Below are 10,000 nucleotides of genomic sequence, written 5' to 3' on the forward strand. Positions count from 1 at the left end.
TCTTATTAATAAAGGAGAAAAAATGTTTCAATATTTTTTGTTTCAATGTTTGAAGCAAATATTTTCAAGGTGAAAAAAATAAAAAGTAGAGTGGATTACATTAAAAATTGAATTAAAGTAAATGTCAAAATAATGATTTTGAATATTATTGACTGGTAACTTTAGGTAAAATTATCAATACTTTATATTTTACTTTGTTACACTTGCCTTATTAAATTATTTTACTATTAAAATTGATTGCCAGTATCAGATCCAAAAATTAGATTTTCAGTTTAAATTTTAGACACCATATGGCATCATGTCATTTGTGCAAGACTATATTAAATATTATGGTGTGAGATCTGTCACATATCACATAGATTAGGATAAACTTAGAGACAATCCCGCTATTTTCTAGGCATGAAATACTGAGAAGTGGAAAGCTTGCCTACGGAACAAGTACAATATCCTTTTAATAACATAACCAAAAGAATACTTTAAAAGTAGGCCTTAGATCTTCAAATTTTATTGCAAACAATGTAGCCAGAAAACAAAGAACCAAGTTTGTTCTTTAATTTTCCACTGAGAGAAATAAAATGTTCAGTGTATTTTTCACATGTTTAAATAATTTCACTTAAGTAATGAAAATATGCTTAACTTGAAAAATAAAAGTAAACTGAAATGCTATCAAATCAAGAAAAAATTTAAAATATTTGCTAAATTTTAGATATTTATAAATTAACATAGACTCTAGAAAGATAAATGAGGAAAGGTTATAGAAGATGGGTTAGAGTTGATAAGTCACCAAATTTTATATTTATATCTAGTATACAAACTTATACGTATTATGATCAATGATAAAATGATTTTTCACTGCATAAGAAAATAGAATAATGAAAAGGCACTATACAGCTGACAAAGATTTCAAAGATTGCTCATATTGTATGCTATCTGTACAGAGTAGGGGAAATGGGCACTTTTATACAATGTTGATGAAGCCCAAAATGATATGGCCTTTAGAATGCACATATGTTATAAAGCCAGGATTCTAAATCTATGAATTTCATGAAGGGAAATATTCTAATATATAGAAATATACACAGATGTGCTAGAATGTATACAGCAGTATTGTTTAACAATAATCAACAATTTAGAAAACATTCCAAAGCCAGCCAATAGAAAATGTGTTAAAAATTTCCCCATACAATGACATGTCATAGGGCCAGGTAAATAACTGCATATTCAATGTGTATTGTTAAGGAAAAAATGAAAGTTTTAGGGAAGCATAATTAACAATATTAATTAAATAATTTATAATGAAATATACCCAAATATTTTATTATAAATATCAGAAAATTCTGTAAAAAAACAGTTAACACTTTATCTTTCAAGAATGAGACTATATAGAGCTTTATTTCCTAGATTATATAGTTTGTCTTACTGACTCTTTTCTAGAGGAAAAAAGTAAATATTAAACAGAACTCCCTCAGAATAATTTTAACAGATACATTTATAATTACTCTGACATCCCATATTTTGCTTCATTTCAGACAATCAATAGAGTATTTGGGGAAAATGATTAATTTGTCCTTACAGAAATCACTTTTGTTCAGAGAGCTGGGAAGGAAAGTACATAACAAATGTTTAATGTTTTGGTTGTGATTTTAGGCCTATCAATAATAAGGAGGATAGAGGGAAAGTAATGAAAAAATATGTTCTAGAAGGGTGTTATACTCCATCTCTCAGAAAAAAGGAGAAGAGATAGTTAACGATACAACAATAACAGACTCCTCCCTCATCATCCAAGGTTTGCCTTTCCCTTTTCAGCATACAAGTAACCTAATACAAAATGTAAGAATTGTATTACATATCAAATTAATTCAGAACATGACAGGAAGGGCAGACAAGTGGCGGTTTTAGAAATGAATAGAGTTCATGAAGTATTTAATAAGTATTGATCCTGATTTCACCAGAGGGTCAGCTACTCTTTGCTACTAAGTTAAGCACTTTTGAAAGCTCTATCAACTATGAGGTCAGCAGTTCAGCTAATATCCAGTCATGAGCTACTGGCTCCATGTACTTCATGAAATTGAGGCGTCTTTTTCCAAATCTTTCTCCATTGGTTACCAACCCATTTGGGAATTGCAAAGAACATATATTTACCTATAGGGCAAAGTGTGGGGGTCATCATTGGCAGATGCTGAATAATGGTGTAGAAACGAGCCTATAATTTGCTACTGCCATCAATAGTCAAAAAGAAAGACATTTTCTGCAGATGTTTTAAAGTCCTCAAAAAGCGACTGATGTCCCTTTGTGAAACTTGATTCCAACCTGGTCCTCTTTTTTTTTCTCTCTCTCTCTTTTGTTTTTGTGTTTTTTTTAAATTTTCAGTTTTTATTACAAAACTAGTGGCAGTTTCAGCATAACTACAAGAAAGATCTTAAGGTACAACACTTCTTTTTCTAAATTTTTAAACTGTGTGCTTATATGTCAGTCTCTTTGGACTTTGCTTTTCTCTCTCAGCTTTGATGCTTATCAGACTCAAAAGCTAACTGAACACGAAAAGGTGATTTAATATCCTATGCTTCAAAATGTTCCATAAAAGAATTAGCTAATATATTACCAACTTTATAGTTGAGCTCTTCTTTCCCTTTCTCTTTCACTCTGGGCTTTCAGATTGGCACATCTAAGAGGCAACTTGAAATCCATTTTTAAACTGAAGAGAGTAGAGATGTCCTCAATAGATTTTTAAAATTTTGTTAAATTTATTTTTTTTTATTTTTTAATTTAAAGAGTGTCTCATGCTATGGACAATGTAACCACTGCCTGGAAATAGTTCTTAGTCTTTAAAAGGCCTTGTCTCAGTTTCATCAATGTGCATCCCAGTAGTTCAGGATAATCACTTAGCCCTATGGTTTCATGTATTTTGCAGCTATGTGAGATATTTCCCTAAAACTTAATACTTAATTAGGCCAGCTGGATCGTGTAGATTTTTTTTTTTTTAAGTAAAACCCGAGCTAGTATGAGTATAAATACAATGATAGGACAAACAATTTTACTACCATTACTTCAACTGATAGAGTTCAAAGTCAGGTTAATTTGCCTAATATCTCAAATGCAGATTGGTCACAGTTGTAATCATCATCTCATTCCTTACGTGGTCAAGATGAGGAATAGAAATAACCTGGCATTTAAAAAACAAAAACAAAAACAAAAACAAACAAAAAAAAGAAATAACCTGGCATTTTCAAGCCAGCTAAAAAAGGATCTCCTTTTTCTTATTCTCTATCCAGTGCTTTATGTGCATGAAATGATTATCAAACACCAAATCATTTTGCTTAACCTTAAGTTTACTATAAAGCTAATAATGTATATTTAAAAAAAAAACCCTTAAGTTCTGAAATATCCTTAAGCAATGATACTCTCCACATTATGCCACCTTGGTTTTTTGTTAGTGATTTCCTTTGAAAGCAATCCCCTAGGTATGGCTTAGCAGTTAAAATAGCATAGCTCTCAGAGGGAAAACATGCATTTCACTTGTGAATGCTGTTTATTTGTATATTAGCAGCTTCCTAAATGATTCTCATAAAAATTTTTTGAACTATAAATAAAAATAGTTAACAGAATTCTCCTACTCTCACTCAGCCATAGATGGTCCCTTTGATGGGTCTGATTAAAATTCTTGTAAATTTTTGGAATTATATAGTGATTAAAAACATTTTTTAAAAGTCAGAAATTTCATCCAACTATAGCAAGGAAGACATAGTGTATAAAACAAATGAAATAGTCTTCTCAAAAACAAGTAAGGTGTTCCAACCAAAAATCCCAAAATATATTTTATAGCAAGGTAACAGATATATTTTAAATGCTCCTTTGATAATAACAAGACAAGTTATCAAATATTATTTTTATGTAGAAAATTATTGAAAAGACACTAACTTTGTTATCCAGTAATTAAAACTATGAAGTATTAGCACTTATGTAAAGTAGAATAAAAATTCAGAATTTTATCTCCAATAGAAAATTTAAAACACAGAAAGACAAAGGAGAAGACAAAAAGGATTATACACAACTGGTTTGGGAGAACTTATTTGTTGTCAGAGATGTTACATCTCTGACTCACAACATATCTTACACCAAGTTTAGATGGATTTTAAAATTTTCATGATAATTATTGAGTAATTAAAAATGAATAGGTGCTGAAAGGAGAAAATGAGAGGTGATATAGGAATTAAAGCAGTAGAGGTGGTTTTCTCATAACATTGAGAAAGAGCCAGAAAGTTCAAGTAGTTCTTTGGGTCTCTCTGAATCTCTTGGAGAGATAGGAACGTAGGCATGGGTGTAAGAGTGGATTTGAGGGGAAATAAGAAGTCCAGCTATACATGAACTTCTTAGAGGCACTTATGAGAAGTTGATTTGAAGTTACTTATCATAGAAGATACAAAGCCCTATGTAATGGAGAAAAGATAAACTCTCTTCTTTTCAGGTAGTATAAATGTAGTTACATGAAGTAATTTTCATCTTGTTAAGACACAAATGAGTTGCCAAATATTCCAGGACATATCACAAACTGATTTCCCCAAAACTGTGCCTTAAATTAGAATCATTATCTATCCAACTTTTTCCATTATGTAGAGCATAATCTCAATTATTATTTTTTGAACAAGACACATTTCCCAGATAAACATTAGCTTAAAATGAAGGCAATAAGTGAAAACTTCTGATACTTTTAGATGTCACTTGATAAAGTTTACAGAAAAGGAGCCAAAAAAAAAAAAAGAAAAAAAAAAGAAAAGAGAAGAAAAGGAGCCAAATATATTTAATGTAGGTGGCAATTGTTTTATAGTTAAGTGACCATAATTACAAATCTAGAGACTGCCATTAATCCCTTTAGAGGCTTGATGCATCACCATGTGGTACATTAACTGGCTATACTTTACTACTTAAGGATCATGAAAACAAACCTACAGGACAACACAAGAGAATATAGAAACAGATAAACGAACTAACACCAATCCATATATTTTGCAAATGGCTATTTATGCCTCATAATAAACTCTAGGAACAGAAGCATATGCAGATTAAAAAGAATATTGATCTTAAAGAACTTGGCAGCAGTATAAATGAGGTGCTCGGGAAACTACCTGGATGGCAGAAATCAGTTATAATAAAAGACATGACAGAAAAGACACAGGTAAGGTTTTTGTACCATTACTTGAAATGAGGAATGAAAAAACTACAGTATTTCCAAATTAACATATTATATTTGGTAATATCTTTTTAATGTATATAACTGCCATGTGCATAATCATTTAATTAATATTTCATGTCGAGCTGTGACTACTTTAACTTCATTCCCAAGAATTTATATATTCAGATTCTAACACCCAAAAGCAAATATTGAAAATCTGGTAGAACGTAAATCAGAGTACTTGTCTGATATTTGAGGGCATTATACCTATCTAAAATTCGAGGTGAGGAAAGGTAATTCAAAGATAATAAACATCAACATATGTGTGTGTATAAAATTATATTATAATAAATAACAGTAACTAGAAAGGGAAACATGGGGCCTCAGGTTTTGGTAATAACTGGGTTCTTTATTTGGTTGCAGGTTACACAGAAATCTTCATGTTGTGTGAACACATCAAGCTTTGTGGTAACTATGATTTGTGCTGTCTGTGTATGTATGTTTTATTAAATAATGGGGGACAAAAAGAATAGTAGTTCTAAAAGTGATAATAATGATATTAATATTGCTATATAATAATGGCTTTCTATTGATATAGCATTTATATATAATACAACATGGCAATATATAATATTAACAATTTTCTAAAGAAAAAGCAAATACAATTGAAAAATAAGACAATATAGCAGTTTTTAAAAAATATTTTATATATTTATTCAGGAGAGACACAGAGAGAGAGAGGCAGAGACATAGGCAGAGGGAGAAACAGGCTCCCCACAAGGAGCTCCATGCGAAACTCCATCCCAGATCCTGGGATAAGGACCTGAGCCGAAGGCAGACGCTCAACTGCTGAGCCATCCAGTCATCCCACAATATAACAGTTATAACAATAATACCACTATTATATTCATATAATTTGATAACTATGATATTAAGACTTCCTTGAATAAAAAAAGAAAAAAATTCCCCCAAGAGAATATATGTTTGGAAGACCACAATATTAGATTTTTTTCACTTTTGAAAGTAAAAAAGATTGCAAATAAGCAGCAATGGATGCCATTTATAATTTTTAAGTCAGAAAAAAATAAGAAAGTTAATAATTATGCCCAATGTTCATTAAATTAGTTTGAAAGAAATAGTTAATATGTTTCTATGCTACATCTGGAAAGGTGAATTGCTTGAGTACCTTTGGAGAATTATTCAGTAAAACATATGTAGCTTTTGACCAATATTCCTACCCCTTAGAATGTTTGTAAAAATATTTCAAAATGCAAATGACTATATTTACAAAGATGTTTATTCTAGTACCCCAAAGTATCTCAAAGCAGAAATGTAAATCTTAAAAATAAAAAAATAAGAAACATCTATTTAATGAAATCATATGAAACCATTAATACACACTAACATCATATAAATTTACATATATATGCATAATTTTGTATTATATGTACAAAGATGATAAATAGAAATTGTTACTTTTAAGGTAGGGTGGATTGGAAAATTTAGTTTAATTACATTTAAAATATAGTTTCTTATTTTTTTTCCAACAGTTGGTATCATGCTGATTTTCTAATAACAACCAAACAACCATAAATAAACTCAATATAAATTTATAATCAAAATGGGAAATATTTGTTTTAGTGAGATATATTTTGGGTTTGGATTTTTCTCAGATATATATTTCATTATTTTTTTTTCTCAGTAGCTTTTATTACTTAACGATTTATCTGGAAAATATCACCATTTCCTATAGATACATATGCGTATGTATATACAGACTGTTTTAACCATCACAAAAATAGTTTACAATATAGATTTGTGATCTTCATTTCCTCAGTAAAATGATTATGAACACTAGAATGCTTTTTAACCCCTATCAAAATGAAGCTATAATCCAAGTCTGTTCATGACTCTTTCTGAACACATACTTTCCAGGGTAAATACCAAGAATTACATAGTTGGGTTATCAGCAGTTTTAGTATTAAGAGTTAATGCATATTGCCCTTTGACAGGCAGCACTCCCATGACCAAAAGGACAATCTGCATTCAATAAGCTTACTGGTACATAATTTCATTGATCTTTATTTTTTCCCAATCTGATGAGTACATAAAAATCTCAGTTTTAATTTGATTCTTCTGATTATTGTAAGATTACATATATGTATTTTGTATGTATAATTCTCAATTGTATCTATCCTGTTCTCATTGTATCTATTCCATATATCGTTTTTTTTGTATCTAATCTACATATCTTTCAATTGCAATAAAATATGCATAAAATTTACAATTTTAAGTGTAGAGTTTGGTGGCATTCAATACATTTGCATTGTTAACAATCATTACCACTACTTACCTCTTGAATGTTTTCAGTTTCCCAAATTGAAACACTACCTATAAATTTTGCAACCCTAAGTACCTGAGTAGGAAAAACCTACACTACTCCTGTGTATCTCCTTCCCTCTCACATTGCTACCAAACTCACACCACTGCTCAGACCAGACACATGGGAGGTTTTCCCCACCAAGCAGTTCCCCATGATACCAATAAGGTATCCTACATTTTGGGTTGGTTTGTTTTTGTTGTTGAGTGGTGGAGTCCTCTATATATTCTGGATAGTAACTCCTTATCAGCTATATGATAAGGAAATATTTCCTCCAATTCTGTAGGCTATCTCTACATTTTGTTTTGTTTTTCTTTGCTTTCTTTACTTTTTTTTTATAATGTCCTTTAATACCCCAAAAGTTTTAATTTGGAAGCCCACCTTATCCTACTTTTACTTTTGTTGCTGTGTTTCTGGTTCCACATCAAAAACAAAAACAAAAACAAAAACAAAAACAAACAAAAAACTGTTGCCAAATCCAATGCCTTGAAGCTTTTTTTCTATGTTTTCTTTATAGTTTTAACTCTATTTTTAGATCTTGATTCATATTGACTTTGTTTGCGTAAAAGGTATAAGGGTAAGGGTCCAACTTCACTCTTTCATATATGAATATCCAGTTTTCCCAACACCATTTGTTGAAAAAGTATCTTTTCCACATTGAATTCTCTTGGCACCATTGTCAAAAATTCTTTCATTGTATACGTGAAGGCTTATTACTGGGTTATTTTATTCCATAGGTCTACATGTCTCTCTTTATGCCAGCACCACACTGTTTTTATTATTTCAGCTTTGTAGTAAGTTTTGAAATCAGTGTGTGTGAGACCTCCAATTTTATTCTTGGAAATTACTTTATGCTTCATATTCCATAGTATTAGGTTATACAGTCTTCAACTTTCTAGATTTTAACACAGTGACTTGAACATGTCAGATTCCTTACAAGTGGTTGACAAGTGACTAACTTATTAGCTTTCCTCCTAGATCTAATTTCAAAATTAATACTTGTTACATTATATCTTAATTCCACATCTCTATTTTCCTTCCTATCTCTATTCTTTAACAAAAATGTCTTAATTTTACATTTTGCAAAAATTTTCAGCTAATTTAAAAACAACGATCAAGTTGTGTCATTTTATGGCATTCAGTTTGATTTAAAAATGCATTGCCATCATAATTAAGGCCAATTTATTATACTAATATATAGTATCATTTGATGGGTAAAACTAAATAGACTATTGTAGTGATATTAGGGAAAAAATGTAGGCTAAAATAAATTAGAACTTTAAGTGACAAAGTAAAAATCCCTGGCAGGGAAGAGTTAAAATATATAAGCAAGGAAGAAGAGAATATTTTTAGCTGGGTTTTAAAGAGAGTTAATGAAATGGAGAGTACTGGAAGGCTGTTCTAGATGGCAGATGGCCGATGGCAGGAACTGCAGAGCCTTCCTGATGCAGTCCTGGCTGTGACATCAGTTGAAGGAGTTGGGACTGGAGTAGAAGCTTAGAAAAAGTAGTGATTCCTAGTTTGAAGTGGTTTCAAAAGTGCATCTGTGAAAGTTATATAAAATTCTATCTTGCTATCAAAAAAAGCAAAACCTTCCTGATATATCCTCAGATGGAAGACAGTCATTGAAAAACAAAAGGGCAAGTTATGTCAGAAATGATAAAATACTAACACCTGCCCTCATTATATACTTACTATTTGGGGGTGCAGGGCTAATGACATTCTAAGTATTTCCTTGTTAGCTATTAAATGGTGGAAGCCAGCGGGCACCCAGATCTGCCTGACTCCAGAGCAGTCAGTGCTCTTGGCCTCTCCTCATTTGCTTCCTTCAGCTATTTGTTGACGGTACAACAAAGAAAACAGCAAGGACTTTTTACCTGTATCCTTATTTTCCTTTATTATTTTTTTAAAGTGAGCACAAACAGATTGTTCCTATTCTTCACACAAGTCTACACAGGGCACATATAGAAATAGAAATAAAAGGCAAAAATATTTTATCATACATTCATGCTTTAGGACAATGTTGCTAAAAAAAATTTAAAAATTCAAAAAAAATCCTAGCACAGCTTTCATTTTTTTTTTTTTTTGTCTTCAAGAATTCTTATCTAAAAAGGGTATGGGGGTGGGGGCACCTGGGTAGCTCAGTTGGTTAACTTTCTTCCTTCAGCTGAGGTCATGATCCTGGAGTTCTGGGTCCCAGGATCCAGTCCCTCATCAGGCTCTATGTTCAGCAGAGAGCCTGTTTCTCCTTCTCCTTCTGCCCCTCCCTGCTTATGCTCTTTATCTCTCTCTTGCTCGTTTGCTCACTGTCATTCAAATAAATAAATAAAACCTTTAAAAAAACAAAACAAAAAACAAAAAGGCAATTTTTATTTCTTTTTTAAAAGATTTTATTTATTCATGAGAGACAGAGAGAGAGAGAGAGAGAGAGAGAGAGAGGCAGAGATACA

The sequence above is a fragment of the Canis lupus genome, chromosome 4, assembly GCF_011100685.1.
Source record: "Canis lupus familiaris isolate Mischka breed German Shepherd chromosome 4, alternate assembly UU_Cfam_GSD_1.0, whole genome shotgun sequence".
NCBI classification, from domain to species: Eukaryota; Metazoa; Chordata; class Mammalia; order Carnivora; family Canidae; genus Canis; species Canis lupus.